This window comes from Oncorhynchus gorbuscha, linkage group LG01, assembly GCF_021184085.1.
Source record: "Oncorhynchus gorbuscha isolate QuinsamMale2020 ecotype Even-year linkage group LG01, OgorEven_v1.0, whole genome shotgun sequence".
In the NCBI taxonomy this organism is placed as follows: domain Eukaryota; kingdom Metazoa; phylum Chordata; class Actinopteri; order Salmoniformes; family Salmonidae; genus Oncorhynchus; species Oncorhynchus gorbuscha.
Genome location: NC_060173.1, coordinates 11,288,201 through 11,307,671, shown reverse-complemented (window position 1 = coordinate 11,307,671; position 19,471 = coordinate 11,288,201). Strand labels below are relative to the sequence as shown.

Sequence of the window (19,471 nt, the reverse complement as noted above, 5' to 3'; positions counted from 1 at the left end):
CAGAATGAGAGATTATACTGATGAGAACGTCTCCCCAGTCACAGAATGAGATTGGCTGATCCTACAGCGGCAGTGGGAAGAGACTTCCCATTGGCTGCTCACACTACTGTCTTTCATGATGTCACTTCCTGTCATTAATGGGCAAATGTCATCTCACTGTCTCATTAGAAGTCTACGGAGACGTATACGGGGTTTGCACAGACTAGTGAGGGCTGGAAGACACCAACGCCTAAGCCTGGGGATCTTTGCTGATTCAACAATAGGATCAAATACAGATTCGATATGTTCAGTGATTCTGACACCGTGCAGCAACGCTGAGCAACTGCTCAAAATGATAAGTAACTGTTGCATTACTCTTAATCCATAGTTTTATGGAAATTGACAAACAATATTCCATGTTTAGATCATGAAAGTTTCAGGATAACGAGATCCATTGACACCAATTACCGTGGAACATGAACCAATTGGACTACATTATCTATGGATGTAATATTTCATCATCATTCTGTATCAGACACTGTTTCTACTGGTCCCATGTACCACTTTTCCAGACCATGTTTTCAGATTTGACATTACTGTACACTCTCTGGCCACTTTATTAGGTACACCTATCTAGTACTGGGTAGGACCCCCTTTTGTCTCCACAACAGCCTGAATTATTCACGATGTTGTACATTAAGAGATGCCCTTCTGCACACCACTGTTTTAAACAGCTGTTATTTGAGCATTTGTGGCCTTTCTGTTAGCTTGAATGAGTCTGGACATTCTCCTCTGACCTCTGACCTCTCTCATTAACAAGGTGTTTTTACCACAGAACTGCCGCTCACTGAATGTGTTTTGTTTATCTCACCATTCTCTGTAAACTCTAGAGACTGTAGTTCATAAAAATCCCAGGAGGCCAGCTGTTTCTGAGATGCTGGAATCACCATGTGTGGCATCAACAGTCGTACCACGGTCAAAGTTGCTTAGATTACTCATCTTGCCTGTTCTAATATTTGGTTGAACAACATCTAAAGCTCTCTACTCTATATACTCTATATATTGAGTTGCAGGCAGCCACATGATTTGAATGTAACCTTCCTTGATGGGCTAAATCAGGTCTGTAGAGCTGATGGCATGACCTGTCATTGTGTGGGATAATGTCAGGTTCCACCATGCTCAAATGATGCAAGCATGGTTTCAGGCCCAACCACAATTTACCACCCTGTACTTACCCCCATACTCTCCTTTCCTTAACACAATTCAGGATTTTTTTCTCCACATGGAGGCGGAAGGTATATGATCGGCGCCCTCACGAACAAGCCACCCTTCTCCAGGCCGTGGATGACGCATGCAATGACATCCCGGCAGACCAGTGTTAGGCCTGGAGTCGCCCGAAGATTCTTCCCAAGATGTTTGGCTAATGAAAACATCCATTGTGATGTGGATGAGAACCTGTGGCCAAATCCACAAGACAGAGTTGATGGAAATATCGAAGTACAGTAATCAATCTTTTGTTTAGCTTTTTACAGTAAGCCAGGTGAGGAACACTGCAGTGATGTTTTACAGTAAGCCAGGTAAGGAACACTGCAGTGATGTTTTACAGTAAGCCAGGTGAGGAACACTGCAGTGATGTTTTACAGTAAGCCAGGTAAGGAACACTGCAGTTATGTTTTACAGTAAGCCAGGTAAGGAACACTGCAGTGATGTTTTACAGTAAGCCAGGTAAGGAACACTGCAGTGATGTTTTACAGTAAGCCAGGTGAGGAACACTGCAGTGATGTTTTACAGTAAGCCAGGTAAGGAACACTGCAGTGATGTTTTACAGTAAGCCAGGTGAGGAACACTGCAGTGATGTTTTACAGTAAGCCAGGTGAGGAACACTGCAGTGATGTTTTACAGTAAGCCAGGTGAGGAACACTGCAGTGATGTTTTACAGTAAGCCAGGTGAGGAACACTGCAGTGATGTTTTACAGTAAGCCAGGTAAGGAACACTGCAGTGATGTTTTACAGTAAGCCAGGTGAGGAACACTGCAGTGATGTTTTACAGTAAGCCAGGTAAGGAACACTGCAGTTGACCTTTAATTTTTTTTTTTTTTGTTGTAGCTAATTATTTTTGCTTTGATTCAAAGAAACCTATGTTGTGATTTTATTGTATTTCATCAATACATTTCAGATTGTGTTCAATGATTCCACTGTGTCATTTGCAAATAAATTCATAAAAAATCCTACAATGTGATTTTCTGGATTTTATTTTCTAATTTTGTCTGTCATAGTTGAAGTGTACCTATGATGAAGATTACAGGCCTCTCTCATCTTTTTAAGTGGGAGAACTTGCATAATTGGTGGCTGACGAAATACTTTTTTGCCCCACTGTAGCATAATGAAACATGTATCACATATTTTGTACAACTATATTTAAATATTGTACGAACAAACTACACAGTGAAACTATCGGTATCTTGTGTGTGGGTGATCTAAATGAATGTTCCTATGGTATTTCATGATAATTTAGTTATTTGAACCAATGATTCTGCAAGTGTAAGGTTTCTTTAAAGATATGAACGCACAATGCTATGTTTTGAACATTGGACAACCTGTGTTACAAGTGATGACCGTTTTGAGTTTTGTGTCTAGAGTTTTGAAAAATGACCACAAGGTTCTGAAATTAGTGCCAAAGTGATTGTTAAAAACTGTAATAACTGTCTTGTTAGCCACTAAATTAGCATTGAGTGGTGACCAAATATCAACAACCCCAGGTAACTCGCTACTTAACCTACACCTTAGTTTTGTGACCCATTATTTCAAAGCCCCAGTGGTAGTGAGCCATTAGTTATTAGCTTGATATAAATAATAGCCTATATGATGTATTCTGAGCAGGGCTTTTGAGGATCACATTAGCCCAATCGTTTCTAGTCTCTCTCGCGGGGGCCCCTTATCTGTGGCCACAGCATCACAATGGAAATTCCACTGACCTGGTTTCAGGATACGTTACCCATAATCCTCCTCATTAAGTTTTATAATTGGGGTGAGATATGCAAATAATTGCGGTTGTTAACATATGAATACAAGTCCTGTTGTCAAGGGAGATGCACCGAGGACCCAGAGATCAAAACAAGCGGTCCCCTTTTCCTCCAGACTACACTGTACAGGGCTGAACCATAAAACCCCTCTTTATCCAGTTACCAACAACTATAAACATCTTATTTATATCCTCTTGTTGTTCTAGATGGATACTGTATGTAGAAGATCATTGTAAACAGATATAGCCAGAAGGGCTGGGAAGGTCCACAACAAATACAGAACATGACGAGTAAGAAAACACTGGTACACTGACAGACAAGGGCAGACACACACATGTTATAAACAACAATATACAAACAATAAAGACCAAAAATAAAAATAATGATGTATGTGTTCGAGTGTCCCTGAGTGTGTGTGTGTGTGTGTGTGTGTGTGTGTGTGTGTGTGTGTGTGTGTGTGTGTGTGTGTGTGTGTGTGTGTGTGTGTGTGTGTGTGTGTGTGTGTGTGTGTGTGTGTGTGTGTGTGTGTGTGTGTGTGTGTGTGTGTGTGTGTGTGTGTGTCCTCACAGTTACAAACATACTGCTCACCATATGTCTGCTGCAGCGGGACAAGAGAGGGCCAATGAGAAAACGAGTTTTGATCAGTCATTGAAATTTAAAATGTCTGAAAACAAATTGTTTTGGTGCAAGTGCAGCAGACTAGCGCAAAAATAATATTGCGATAGTTTCCCCCCTCGCCATCACTAATAGCCACATTAAAACTCCAGTTTAGGCCTACTTCTTTTCTACATTTACATGTGTGTCTTTTAGCAGACACTCTTATCCAGAGCGACTTACAGTAGGACTGCATACATTATTGTACTCTCTGTCACTACTACCTAGCCTAGTCAATCCAGCATTACTCTCTCAGTCAGTGGATAAATTCTGTCACTACTACTTAACCTAGTTAAAATGAGTGAGCAGAATCATTTCTGAATGCTTTACAAGTACTTATTGTCCCCCTTTACATTAGTCACTAATGCATTGCCTACGCACGCTAGTACGGCTACTAATGCTAGCGGTTAGTGTGTTGGGCCAGTAACCGAAAAGTTGCTGGATCGAATCCCTGGCATGAAGAGGTAAAAATCTGTCATTCTGCACCTGTGCAAGGCAGTTAACCAATTGTTCCCTGGGTGCTGAAGACGTGGACGATAGACGATTAAGGCAGCTCTCCACACCTCCCTGATTCAGAGGGGTTGGGTTAAATGCAGAATACACTTTTCAGTTGATTACATTCAGTTGGATAACTGACTAGGTATCCCCCCTTTCCCTTTCCCTATAGGTTGACTGCTAATGTCTAGGGTGCTATAGGTTGAGTTCAATTCTAAAGATTGTATTGACACCTCTAGTTGGAGTAAGTTAATGGGAGACCAGGGTTAATGTGAACTCAGTGGGTCTGTGTCCCATCTGTGTCATTTATACAATAACAAATTGGATGCAGTCTGTCACAGTGCCATCCGTTTTGTCACCAAAGCCCCATATATAACCCACCACTGCGACCTGTACTCTCTCGTTGGCTGACCCTCGCTTCATACTCGTCGCCAAACCCACTGGCTCCAGGTCATCTACAAGTCTCTGCTAGGTAAAGCCCCGCCATATCTCAGCTCACTGGTCCTATAGCAGCACCCACCCGTAGCATGCGCTCCAGCAGGTATATCTCATTGATCACCCCCAAAGCCAATTCCTCATTTGGCCGCCTTTCCTTCCAGTTCTCTGCTGCCAATGACTGGAACAAACTGCAAAAATCACTGAAGCTGGAGACTCTTATCTCCCTCACTAGCTTTAAGCACCAGCAGTCAGAGCAGCTCACAGATCATTGCACCTGTACATAGCCCATTTGTAAACATCCCATCCAACTACCTCATCCCCATACTGTATTTATGTATTTATCTTGCTCCTTTGCACTCCAGTATCTCTACTTGCAAATTCATCTTCTGCACATCTACCATTCCAGTGTTTAATTGCTATATTGTAATTACTTCGCCACTATGACCTATTTATTGCCTTACTTGCACTCACTGTATATAGACTTTTCTTTTCTTTTTTTCTTTTTTTGCTACTGTGTAATTGACTGTATGTTTGTTTCTTCCATGTGTAACTCTGTGTTGTTGTATGTTTCGAACTGCTTTGCTTTAACTTGGCCAGATCACAGTTACAAATGAGAACTTGTTCTCAACTAGCCTACCTGGTTAAATAAAGGTGAAATAAAAAATGTTTAAAAAAATGTTGGTAACTGCCTTCTATAAAAAACACACATTGACAATCACTAAGCTTCCCCTCCTACCACTACACACACACTCACACACACGCACGCTCGAACACACACACACACACAAACACACTTATCTCATATTCAGATTCCCCTCCACCCAATGCTAATCAGCAGAACCACTTTACAGAGAAGCTCTTAGTATTCAGATGGGAGATGTGCCGCTCACCCCCCAGTCGAGGCAAACTACAGCGTTTGTCCACGAGTCTGCCTCCTGCCTCCTACACAGTGTCTCATTAAGGCCTTTAGACACTTCAGAAAGGCAGACAATAAAAGCAGATCAGAGACTCAGAGGAGAAGGCTACGGATGTGAACTTGACCTTGGTTTGACAGACGGTCCCCACACTGTAATTACTAGGAGAGTGTCTGCTATCCCTGACATGTCAATGCTATCCTGCTGTGTGTGTGTGTGTGTGTGTGTGTGTGTGTGTGTGTGTGTGTGTGTGTGTGTGTGTGTGTGTGTGTGTGTGTGTGTGTGTGTGTGTGTGTGTGTGTGTGTGTGTGTGTGTGTGTGTGTGTGTGTGTGTGTGTGTGTGTGTGTGTGTAGATGTATGTGTGTGTGTGTGTGTGTGTGTGTGTGTGTGTGTGTGTGTGTGTGTGTGTGTGTGTGTGTGTGTGTGTGTGTGTGTGTGTGTGTGTGTGTGTGTGTGTGTGTGTGTGTGTGTGTGTGTGTGTGTGTGTGTCGTATACTGAGCAGTGGCACCACATTACCATAAACAAACATAGAAGGAGAGTGTAGTACTATCATCAGCTGAATAGTTTGGGAACTTCTTCTGCTGTTCAGAAAAACAAAACATAAAACCCTACTCCACCCTACTCTACTCCACCCTACTATACTCCACCTTACTCTACTCTACTCAACTCAACTCCACAATACACCACCCTACTCAACCCTACTCTACTCCACCCTATTCTACCCTACTCTACCCTACACCACCACCCTACCTTATACTCTCAGTGAGAGAATAGTTTGGAACTTCTTTGCCTACGTGAAAAACCTACCCACCCTACAAAAACCTATCAACCATACAAAAACCTATCAACCCTACAAAAACCTATCAACCATACAAAAACCTATCAACCCTACAAAAACCTATCAACCCTACACAAACCTATCAACCCTACAAAAACCTATCAACCCTACAAAAACCTATCAACCCTACAAAAACATACCCTCCCTACAAAAACCTATCAACCCTACAAAAACCTATCAACCCTACAAAAACATACCCTCCCTACAAAAACCTATCAACCCTACAAAAACATACCCTCCCTACAAAAACCTATCAACCCTACAAAAACATACCCTCCCTACAAAAACCTATCAACCCTACAAAAACCTATCAACCCTACAAAAACATACCCTCCCTACAAAAACCTATCAACCCTACAAAAACCTATCAACCCTACAAAACCTACCCACCCTACAAAAACCTACCCACCCTACAAAAACCTATCAACCCTACAAAAACCTATCAACCATACAAAAACCTATCAACCCTACAAAAACATACCCTCCCTACAAAAACATACCCTCCATACAAAAAACTATCAACCCTACAAAAACCTATCAACCCTACAAAAACCTATCAACCCTACAAAAACCTATCAACCCTACAAAAACCTACCCACCCTACAAAAACCTACCCACCCTACAAAAACCTATCAACCCTACAAAAACCTATCAACCATACAAAAACCTATCAACCCTACAAAAACATACCCTCCCTACAAAAACATACCCTCCCTACAAAAACCTATCAACCCTACAAAAACCTATCAACCCTACAAAAACCTATCAACCCTACAAAAACCTATCAACCCTACACAAACCTATCAACCCTACAAAAACATACCCTCCCTACAAAAACATACCCTCCCTACAAAAACATACCCTCCCTACAAAAACCTATCAACCCTACAAAAACCTATCAACCCTACAAAAACCTATCAACCCTACAAAAACCTATCAACCCTACAAAAACATACCCTCCCTACAAAAACCTATCAACCCTACAAAAACTTACCCTCCCTACAAAAACCTATCAACCCTACAAAAACCTATCAACCCTACAAAAACATACCCTCCCTACAAAAACCTATCAACCCTACAAAAACCTATCAACCCTACAAAAACCTATCAACCCTACAAAAACCTATCAACCCTACAAAAACCTACCCACCCTACAAAAACCTATCAACCCTACAAAAACCTATCAACCCTACAAAAACCTATCAACCATACAAAAACCTATCAACCCTACAAAAACCTATCAACCCTACACAAACCTATCAACCCTACAAAAACCTATCAACCCTACAAAAACCTATCAACCCTACAAAAACATACCCTCCCTACAAAAACCTATCAACCCTACAAAAACCTATCAACCCTACAAAAACATACCCTCCCTACAAAAACCTATCAACCCTACAAAAACATACCCTCCCTACATAACCTATCAACCCTACAAAAACATACCCTCCCTACAAAAACCTATCAACCCTACAAAAACCTATCAACCCTACAAAAACATACCCTCCCTACAAAAACCTATCAACCCTACAAAAACCTATCAACCCTACAAAAACATACCCTCCCTACAAAAACATACCCTCCCTACAAAAACCTATCAACCCTACAAAAACCTACCCACCCTACAAAAACCTACCCACCCTACAAAAACCTATCAACCATACAAAAACCTATCAACCCTACAAAAACATACCCTCCCTACAAAAACATACCCTCCCTACAAAAACCTATCAACCCTACAAAAACCTATCAACCCTACAAAAACCTATCAACCCTACAAAAACATACCCTCCCTACAAAAACCTATCAACCCTACAAAAACCTATCAACCCTACAAAAACATACCCTCCCTACAAAAACCTATCAACCCTACAAAAACCTATCAACCCTACAAAAACATACCCTCCCTACAAAAACCTATCAACCCTACAAAAACCTATCAACCCTACAAAAACATACCCTCCCTACAAAAACCTATCAACCCTACAAAAACCTATCAACCCTACAAAAACATACCCTCCCTACAAAAACCTATCAACCCTACAAAAACCTATCAACCCTACAAAAACCTATCAACCCTACAAAAACCTATCAACTCTACAAAAACCTATCAACCCTACAAAAACATACCCTCCCTACAAAAACCTATCAACCCTACAAAAACCTATCAACCCTACAAAAACCTATCAACCCTACAAAAACATACCCTCCCTACAAAAACCTATCAACCCTACAAAAACCTATCAACCCTACAAAAACATACCCTCCCTACAAAAACCTATCAACCCTACAAAAACTTACCCTCCCTACAAAAACCTATCAACCCTACAAAAACCTATCAACCCTACAAAAACATACCCTCCCTACAAAAACCTATCAACCCTACAAAACCTATCAACCCTACAAAACCTATCAACCCTACAAAAACCTATCAACCCTACAAAAACCTATCAACCCTACACAAACCTATCAACCCTACAAAACCTATCAACCCTACAAAAACCTATCAACCCTACAAAACATACCCTCCCTACAAAAACCTATCAACCCTACAAAAACCTATCAACCCTACAAAACATACCCTCCCTACAAAAACCTATCAACCCTACAAAAACATACCTCCCTACAAAAACCTATCAACCCTACAAAAACATACCCTCCCTACAAAAACCTATCAACCCTACAAAAACCTATCAACCCTACAAAACATACCCTCCCTACAAAAACATACCCTCCCTACAAAAACCTATCAACCCTACAAAAACCTATCAACCCTACAAAAACCTATCAACCCTACAAAAACCTATCAACCCTACAAAAACATACCCTCCCTACAAAAACCTATCAACCCTACAAAAACCTATCAACCCTACAAAAACATACCCTCCCTACAAAAACATACCCTCCCTACAAAAACCTATCAACCCTACAAAAACCTACCCACCCTACAAAAACCTATCAACCATACAAAAACCTATCAACCCTACAAAAACATACCCTCCCTACAAAAACATACCCTCCCTACAAAAACCTATCAACCCTACAAAAACCTATCAACCCTACAAAAACCTATCAACCCTACAAAAACCTACCCACCCTACAAAAACATACCCTCCCTACAAAAACCTATCAACCCTACAAAAACCTATCAACCCTACAAAACCTATCAACCCTACAAAAACCTATCAACCCTACAAAACATACCCTCCCTACAAAAACCTATCAACCCTACAAAAACCTATCAACCCTACAAAACATACCCTCCCTACAAAAACCTATCAACCCTACAAAAACCTATCAACCCTACAAAAACATACCCTCCCTACAAAAACCTATCAACCCTACAAAAACCTATCAACCCTACAAAAACCCTACAAAAACCTATCAACCCTACAAAAACCTATCAACCCTACAAAAACATACCCTCCCTACAAAAACATACCCTCCCTACAAAAACCTATCAACCCTACAAAAACCTATCAACCCTACAAAAACCTATCAACCCTACAAAAACCTACCCACCCTACAAAAACATACCCTCCCTACAAAAACCTATCAACCCTACAAAAACCTATCAACCCTACAAAAACCTATCAACCCTACAAAAACCTATCAACCCTACAAAAACATACCCTCCCTACAAAAACATACCCTCCCTACAAAAACCTATCAACCCTACAAAAACCTATCAACCCTACAAAAACCTATCAACCCTACAAAAACCTATCAACCCTACAAAAACCTACCCACCCTACAAAAACATACCCTCCCTACAAAAACCTATCAACCCTACAAAAACCTATCAACCCTACAAAAACCTATCAACCCTACAAAAACCTATCAACCCTACAAAAACCTATCAACCCTACAAAAACATACCCTCCCTACAAAAACATACCTACCCTACAATAACATACCCTCCCTACAAAAACATACCCTCCCTACAAAAACATACCTACCCTACAATAACATACCCTCCCTACAAAAACATACCTACCCTACAATAACATACCCTCCCTACAAAAACATACCTACCCTAAAATAACATACCCTCCCTACAAAAACACACCTACCTTACAAAAACATACCTACCTTACAAAAACATACCCAGCTTACAAAAGCATACCCACCCTACAAAAATATAACCACCCTAAAAAAACATACCTACCCTACAAAAACTTACCTACCCTACAAGATCCTATCCATCTTACAAAAACATACCCACTCTACAAAAACATACCCACTCTACAAAAACATACCCACTCTACAAAAACATACCCACTCTACAAAAACATATACCCACCCTACAAAAATATATCCACCCTACAAAAATATATCCACCCTACAAAAACATACCCACTCTACAAAAACATACCCACCCTACAAAAACATACCCACCCTACAAAAATATATCCACCCTACAAAAATATATCCACCCTACAAAAACATACCCACTCTACAAAAACATACCCACTCTACAAAAACATACCCACTCTACAAAAACATACCTACCTTACAAAAACATACCTACCCTACAAAAACATACCCACCCTACAAAACATACCCACCCCAAAAACTTTGTTTAATATAGAATATGACGCCTTGAAATTGCGACATTTTGGAGATTCACCAAAACAACTGTTTTTAAAAGTCCTCTTCACTTTGATGTAAAATGTCTCTGCGATCATTAAAGACTAAAGTCTCTCTTTAAAAATACATCTGCAGGAGCAGCTAGTGGAATAACACATTCAAACAGCACTCTGTATCCATGGCAATCCACTGCTATCCTTTGATCTCCATGCCTACAGAGATGTCAACCTTCATCAAACACAGACATATGAAAAAGGACAAAACCACAGACAGACAAAGCCGACATTTCTCAACTCACCAAAAAAAAAAGTTAAAAAAATAAGAAAACTCAACTGTTCACTTAACATCTGCGCTCGTCCTGAACAATCTCAGCTTCTTCGGGCCAAACAACAATAGAGGTGTGATTAAATTCTTAGTTCTCCAACTAGGATGTCCGCCGGACGTTATGAACCAGCGATAGCTTACTCTCTGAAGGGTGGAAGCACAGTCAGGAGGGAGCCAATATGGGGAGTTTTCTTTAAGCTTAGGCTCTATATGACAGTAAGCCATAGTAGCAAGCTGGGGTCTTAGTGGTGTTTAATATACAATGACAACCTCCAGAACAACTTTTACTGTCCTACTCATCTGTCTTGCACTCATATTAGCTCATGTCTTCTCTTAGTGGTTCTTACATTGATTTAGCAGACTGTGGCTAATTTAAACAAAGGTTTTGCCTGCTATGACTGTGATACGTAATTGTTATTACCTACCTTAGTTGAAGGCTTTGATTGATAAGAGTGCCTGTTAAACTAATGTTATTTATTATACAAAGTCCTATTTCTCCCAGTCCTGTTGTCATAGCAAATCAGTTATTTTGTAGGATGCTGAATGACATTCTTGATGATGGGTGCTGCATGCTGTAAGTCAATGGTAAACATCCTGTATCCAGCCAGGCCTTTCTAGTACAGTCCAGTTACTGTATCAATGAGTATTATTTTAACTGCGTACCATTTTACAATCTGCTGATGGTCAACACTGGGTCATTCAGCCTTGCTGTCTATGCATAGTGTTGTCGTGTCACATTAGTCTGGCACGATCTGTTCCACAATGTAACATGTACCTGTATCAATACAGTGCGGTCCATTCTGAATACAGACAGGGGTCTCTCTAGCATAATCTACTATGATTCACTACAAGTTACCAGAAGATGTAACTAACTGCCTGTGGGAAAGTTTGGTGAGAAAATGAATCTAGTGGTAGGTGGTTGGGGTGGGAGGGTGAGAGGGAAAGGGGGCAGACCACCTCCACATTCATAGACCTCCTCCACAATAGGACCCTCCTGCCTCCCCTGCCTGTGTCTCAGCCCCTCAGCCACACACACACACACACACGTACCCCTTCATCTGGCTATATCTATGAAAGGTCACTACAGAGGCGGTCCTCCTCACAACCCAAAGGCTGTTCAGAGGGGCTACGGAACACTCAGACCCCTCTATTGTATTCTATAGGCTTCCCTACACCGCTTAGCCCGGGCCAGCCAATGTGTGTGTGTGGTGTGCATGTGTATATGTGTGCGCGTTCGTGTCTGCTTGCGTGCGGGCCATTTCCCGGTCCTGGCAGGTAGCCTGGAAGTTAAAGCCAGCAACCTTTCGGTTCCTGGATTGTCCTGGATTGAATCCTCAAGTCGATAAGGTAAAACTCTGTTGTTCTGTCTGTGAGCAAGGCTGTTAATCCCAAACAACAACTGCTCCCCGGTTGTTGATGACGTGGACATCGATAAAGGCAGCCTCCCACACCTCTCCGATTCAGAGGGGTTGGGTTAAATGTGGAAGACACATTTCAGTTAAATACATTCAGTTGTACAACTGACTAGGTATCCCCCCTTACCCTATACAACTGACTAGGTATCCCCCTTTCCCTATACAACTGACTAGGTATCCCCCTTTCCCTATACAACTGACTAGGTATCCCCTTTCCCTATACAACTGACTAGGTATCCCCCTTTCCCTATACAACTGACTAGGTATCCCCTTTCCCTATACAACTGACTAGGTATCCCCTTTCCCTATACAACTGACTAGGTATCCCCCTTTCCCTATACAACTGACTAGGTATCCCCCTTTCCCTATACAACTGACTAGGTATCCCCCTTTCCCTATACAACTGACTAGGTATCCCCCTTTCCCTACACAACTGACTAGGTATCCCATTTCCCTATACAACTGACTAGGTATCCCCCTTTCCCTATACAACTGACTAGGTATCCCCCTTACCCTATATAACTGACTAGGTATCCCCCTTTCCCACTTTGCTAGATCACCCCACTAGCTACAATCCCAATATATACACACCAAAACCCCAAGACAAAACACACCACAATACAAAAACCCCATGCCACACCCTGGCCTGACCCAATACATAAAGATAAACACAAAATACTTCGACCAGGGCGTGACAATTTCCCTATACAACTGACTAGGTATCCCATGTTCCCTATACAACTGACTAGGGATCCCATTTCCCTATACAACTGACTAGGTATCCCCCTTTCCCTATACAACTGACTAGGGATCCCCCTTTCACTATACAACTGACTAGGGATCCCCCTTTCACTATACAACTGACTAGGTATCCCCCTTTCCCTATACAACTGACTAGGTATCCCTCTTTCCCTATACAACTGACTAGGGATCCCATTTCCCTATACAACTGACTAGGTATCCCTCTTTCCCTATACAACTTACTAGGTATCCACCTTTCCCTATACATTTACATTTTACATTTAAGTCAACTGACTAGGTATCCCTCTTTCCCCTATACAACTGACTAGGTATCCCCATTTCCCTATACAACTGACTAGGGATCCCATTTCCCTATACAACTGACTAGGGATCCCATTTCCCTATACAACTGACTAGGGATCCGTATATGTAGGCCGTCATTGTAAATAAGAATTTGTTCTGAACTGACTTGTTAAGTAAAGGTTCAATAAATAATAGATATGTAGCACTGTAAGAGGACTGCCTTCCTCATTACCCACAAAACCCAGTCTCCTTTTGTCTTCTTTGTGTCCCGTCTGATAGAAAGAATCGAGTTGCAGGACTGAGCCGAGCCAATAAAAGAGAAAGCAGAGAGAAGGAAGAACGAAGAGAAAAAAGATAGAAAGTGGGATGTTGGGCTGATGGAGGGAAAAAAAATGTCTGTTTCATGTGTGTAGTGTTCACGTCTGAGGACCAATCTGTGAACAAATACTGTGAAATACAGAGGGATGTTTTGAAAATGGCATACTACTGTAGACTGTTGTAGACAACAGATTCACGTGTGCCTAAAAAAAAGAAAGAACGAACACGTGTTACACCCCTCTTCACCTTTAAACTTCAACGTTGGGACACATTCAATTACAAACTGTGTACACAATACCGTAGCTTTACTGATAGTTATTACGTTTCCATGTTTCCTGAAATTATAATTCCTCACACAATTTGCAAGGTAGGCGGTCTACTGATTGATAGAGACAACTAACTAATCCTCAGTGTCAGAGTAATCCATCACCACATAAACACCCAATGTAGCCGAGCTCTCCCCTTTCTCCATCTCTCCCCCTCCTCTCCTCGCCCCTTTCTCCATCTCTCCCCCTCCGCTCCTCTCCCCTTTCTCCATCTCTCCCCCTCCTCTCCTCTCTCCTCTCCCCTTTCTCCATCTCTCCCCTCCTCTCCTCTCCCTTTTCTCCATCTCTCCCCCCTCTCTCTCCTCCCCTTTCTCCATCTCTCCCCCTCCTCTCCTCTCTCCTCTCCCCTTTCTCCATCTCTCCCTCTCCTCTCCTCTCTCTCTCTCCTCTCCCCTTTCTCCATCTCTCCCCCCTCCTCTCCTCACCACTCCCCTCTCCCCTTTCTCCATCTCTCCCCCTCCTCTCCTCTCTCCTCTCCCCTTTCTCCATCTCTCACCCTCGTCTCGTCTCGTCTCGTCTCCTCTCCTCCCTTCCTCTCCTCTCCTCTCCTCTCCTCTCCTCTCCTCTCCTCTCTCCTCTCCCTTTCTCCATCTCTCCCCCTCCTCTCCTCACCCCTCCCCTCTTCCCTTTCTCCATCTCTCCCCCTCCTCTCCTCTCCCCTTTCTCCATCTCTCCCCCTCCTCTCCCCTTTCTCCATCTCTCCCCCTCCTCTCCTCTCTCTCTCCCCTTTCTCCATCTCCCCCCTCCTCTCCTCTCTCTCTCTCCCTTTCTCCATCTCTTCCCCTCCTCTCCACTCCCCTCTCCTCTCCCCTTTCTCCATCTCTCCCCCTCCTCTCCCTCTCTCCCTCTCTCCTTTCTCCATCTCTTCCCCTCCTCTCCACTCCCTCTCCTCTTCCCTTTCTCCATCTCTTCCCCTCCTCTCCACTCCCCTCTCCTCTTCCCTTTCTCCATCTCTTCCCCTCCTCTCCACTCCCTCTCCTCTCCCCTTTCTCCATCTCTCCCCCTCTCCTCTCTCCTCTCCCCTTTCTCCATCTCTCCCTCTCCTCTCCTCTCCTCTCTCCTCTCCCCTTTCTCCATCTCTCCCCCTCCTCTCCTCACCACTCCCCTCTCCCTTTCTCCATCTCTCCCCTCCTCTCCTCTCTCCCTCTCCCCTTTCTCCATCTCTCACCCTCGTCTCGTCTCGTCTCGTCTCCTCCCTCTCCTCTCCTCTCCTCTCCTCTCCTCTCCTCTCCTCTCCTCTCCTCTCCTCTCCTCTCCCCTTTCTCCATCTCTCCCCCTCCTCTCCTCACCCCTCCCCTCTTCCCTTTCTCCATCTCTCCCCCCTCTCCTCTCCCCTTTCTCCATCTCTCCCCCTCCTCTCCCCTTTCTCCATCTCTCCCCTCCTCTCCACTCCCCTCTCCTCTCCCCCTTTCTCCATCTCTCCCCCTCCTCTCCTCTCCTCTCCCCTTTCTCCATCTCTCCCCCTCCTCTCCTCTCTCCTCTCTCCTTTCTCCATCTCTTCCCTCCTCTCCACTCCCCTCTCCTCTCCCTTTCTCCATCTCTCCCCTCCTCTCCTCTCTCCTCTCTCCTTTCTCCATCTCTTCCCCTCCTCTCCACTCCCCTCTCCTCTTCCCTTTCTCCATCTCTTCCCCTCCTCTCCACTCCCCTCTCCTCTTCCCTTTCTCCATCTCTTCCCCTCCCTCTCCACTCCCCTCTCCTCTCCCCTTTCTCCATCTCTCCCCCTCCCTCCCTCCTCTCCCTTTCTCCATCTCTCCCCTCCTCTCCTCTCTCTCTCCCTTTCTCCATCTCTCCCCCCTCCTCTCTCCTCTCTCCTTTCTCCATCTCTTCCCCTCCTCTCCACTCCCCTCTCCTCTTCCCTTTCTCCATCTCTCCCCCTCCTCTCCCCCTCCTCTCCCTTTCTCCATCTCTCCCCCTCCTCTCCTCTCTCCTCTCCCCTTTCTCCATCTCTCCCCCTCCTCTCCTCCTCCTCTCTCCTTTCTCCATCTCTTCCCCTCCTCTCCACTCCCCTCTCCTCTTCCCTTTCTCCATCTCTTCCCCTCCTCTCCACTCCCTCTCCTCTTCCCTTTCTCCATCTCTCCCCCTCCTCTCCTCTCTCCTCTCTCCTTTCTCCATCTCTTCCCTCCTCTCCACTCCCCTCTCCTCTTCCCTTTCTCCATCTCTTCCCCTCCTCTCCACTCCCCTCTCCTCTTCCCTTTCTCCATCTCTTCCCTCCTCTCCACTCCCTCTCCTCTCCCTTTCTCCATCTCTCCCCCTCCTCTCCTCTCTCCTCTCTCCTTTCTCCATCTCTCCCCCTCCTCTCCTCTCTCCTCTCTCCTTTCTCCATCTCTCCCCCTCCTCTCCCCTTTCTCCATCTCTCCCCCTCCTCTCCACTCCCCTCTCCTCTCCCCTTTCTCCATCTCTCCCCCTCCTCTCCTCTCTCCTCTTCCCTTTCTCCATCTCTCCCCCTCCTCTCTCTCTCCTCTCTCCTTTCTCCATCTCTCCCCCTCCTCTCCACTCCCCTCTCCTCTCCCCTTTCTCCATCTCTCCCCCTCCTCTCCTCTCTCCTCTTCCCTTTCTCCATCTCTCCCCCTCCTCTCCTCTCTCCTCTCTCCTTTCTCCATCTCTCCCCCTCCTCTCCTCTCTCCTCTTCCCTTTCTCCATCTCTCCCCCTCCTCTCCTCTCTCCTCTCTCCTTTCTCCATCTCTTCCCCTCCTCTCCACTCCCCTCTCCTCTTCCCTTTCTTCATCTCTCCCCCTCCTCCCTGTCTCCTCTTCCCTTTCTCCATCTCTTCCCCTCCTCTCCACTCCCTCTCCTCTTCCCTTTCTCCATCTCTTCCCCCTCTCCACTCCCTCTCCTCTTCCCTTTCTCCATCTCTCCCCCTCCTCTCCTCTCTCCTCTCTCCTTTCTCCATCTCTTCCCCTCCTCTCCACTCCCTCTCCTCTTCCCTTTCTCCATCTCTTCCCTCCTCTCCACTCCCTCTCCTCTTCCCTTTCTTCATCTCTCCCTCCATCTCTCCCCCTCCTCTCCTCTCTCCTCTCTCCTTTCTCCATCTCTCCCCCTCTCCCTCTCTCCTCCTCCTTTCTCCATCTCTCCCCCTCCTCTCCCCTTTCTCCATCTCTCCCTCCTCTCCACTCCCTCCCTCTCCCTTTCTCCATCTCTCCCCCTCCTCTCCTCTCTCCTCTTCCTTTCTCCATCTCTCCCCCTCCTCTCCTCTCTCCTCTCTCCTTTCTCCATCTCTCCCCCTCCTCTCCCTCTCTCCTCTCTCCTTTCTCCATCTCTCCCCCTCCTCTCCCCTTTCTCCATCTCTCCCCCTCCTCTCCACTCCCCTCCTCTCCCCTTTCTCCATCTCTCCCCCCTCCTCCTCTCTCCTCTTCCCTTTCTCCATCTCTCCCCCTCCTCTCCTCTCTCCTCTCTCCTTTCTCCATCTCTCCCCTCCCACTCCACTCCCTCTCCTCTCCCCTTTCTCCATCTCCCCCTCCTCTCCTCTCTCTCTTCCCCTTTCCATCTCTCCCCCTCCTCTCCTCTCTCCTCCTCCTTTCTCCATCTCTCCCCCTCCTCCCTCTCTCCTCTCCCCCTTTCTCCATCTCTCCCCCTCCTCTCTCTCTCCTCTCTCCTTTCTCCATCTCTCCCCCTCCTCTCCTCTCTCTCCTCTCTCCTTTCTCCATCTCTCCCCCTTCCCCTTTCTCCATCTCTCCCCCCCTCTCCACTCCCCTCCTCTCCCCCTTTCTCCATCTCTCCCCCTCCTCTCCTCTCTCCTCTTCCCTTTCTCCATCTCTCCCCCTCCTCTCCTCTCTCCTCTCTCTCTTTCTCCATCTCTCCCCCTCCCTCTCCACTCCCCTCTCCTCTCCCCTTTCTCCATCTCTCCCCCTCCTCTCCTCTCTCCTCTTCCCTTTCTCCATCTCTCCCCTCCTCTCCTCTCTCCTCTCTCCTTTCTCCATCTCTCCCCCTCCTCTCCTCTCTCTCCTCCTTTCTCCATCTCTCCCCTCCTCTCCTCTCTCCTCTCTCCCTTTCTCCATCTCTCCCCCTCCTCTCCTCTCTCCTCTCCTTTCTCCATCTCTCCCCCCTCTCCCCTTTCTCCATCTCTCCCCCTCCTCTCCTCTCTCCTCCCCCCTTTCTCCATCTCTCACCCTCTCGTCTCGTCCTCTCCTCCCTCTCCTCTCCTCTCTCTCTCCTCTCCCTCTCCTCCTCTCCTCTCCTCTCCTCTCCCCTTTCTCCATCTCTCCCCCTCCTCTCCTCACCCCTCCCCTCTTCCCTTTCTCCATCTCTCCCCCTCCTCTCCTCTCCCCTTTCTCCATCTCTCCCCCTCCTCTCCCCCTTTCTCCATCTCTCCCCCTCCTCTCCACTCCCTCTCCTCTCCCCTTTCTCCATCTCTCCCCCTCCTCTCTCTCTCTCCTCTCCCCTTTCTCCATCTCTCCCCCTCCTCTCCTCTCTCCTCTCCTTTCTCCATCTTTCCCTCCTCTCCACTCCCCTCTCCCCCCTTTCTCCATCTCTCCCCCTCCTCTCCTCTCTCCCTCCTTTCTCCATCTCTTCCCCTCCTCTCCACTCCCTCCTCTTCCCTTTCTCCATCTCTTCCCCTCCTCTCCACTCCCCTCTCCTCTTCCCTTTCTCCATCTCTTCCCCTCCTCTCCACTCCCCTCTCCTCTCCCCTTTCTCCATCTCTCCCCCTCCTCTCTCTCTCCTCTCCCCTTTCTCCATCTCTCCCTCTCCTCTCCTCTCCTCTCTCCTCTCCCCTTTCTCCATCTCTCCCCTCCTCTCCTCACCACTCCCTCTCCCTTTCTCCATCTCTCCCCCTCCTCTCCTCTCTCCTCTCCCCTTTCTCCATCTCTCACCCTCGTCTCGTCTCGTCTCGTCTCGTCTCCTCTCCTCTCTCCTCTCCTCTCCTCTCCTCTCCTCTCCCCTCTCTCTCCTCTCCTCTCCTCTCCCCTTTCTCCATCTCTCCCCCTCCTCTCCTCACCCCTCCCCTCTTCCCTTTCTCCATCTCTCCCCCTCCTCTCCTCTCCCCTTTCTCCATCTCTCCCCCTCCTCTCCCCTTTCTCCATCTCTCCCCCTCCTCTCCACTCCCTCTCCTCTCCCTTTCTCCATCTCTCCCCCTCCCCTCCTCTCTCCTCTCCCCTTTCTCCATCTCTCCC

The 19,471-nt window shown here is 45.9% G+C and overlaps 1 protein-coding gene across 17 annotated transcripts in view; it reads right to left on the bottom strand.

Annotated features, from left to right (window-relative positions):
- Positions 1 to 19,471, bottom strand: part of LOC124033012 (neuronal cell adhesion molecule-like) — a 202,614-nt gene that overhangs the window by 82,387 nt on the left and 100,756 nt on the right. The window contains exon 1 of one of the 17 annotated variants that reach the window (XM_046344957.1): positions 11,686 to 11,807. The exons of the other annotated variants lie outside the window; for them this stretch is intronic. The gene's annotated coding sequence lies outside the window, so the exon portion shown is untranslated. Of the gene's footprint in view, positions 1 to 11,685; positions 11,808 to 19,471 lie in introns of those variants that run through there. 17 annotated transcript variants of the gene reach the window in all.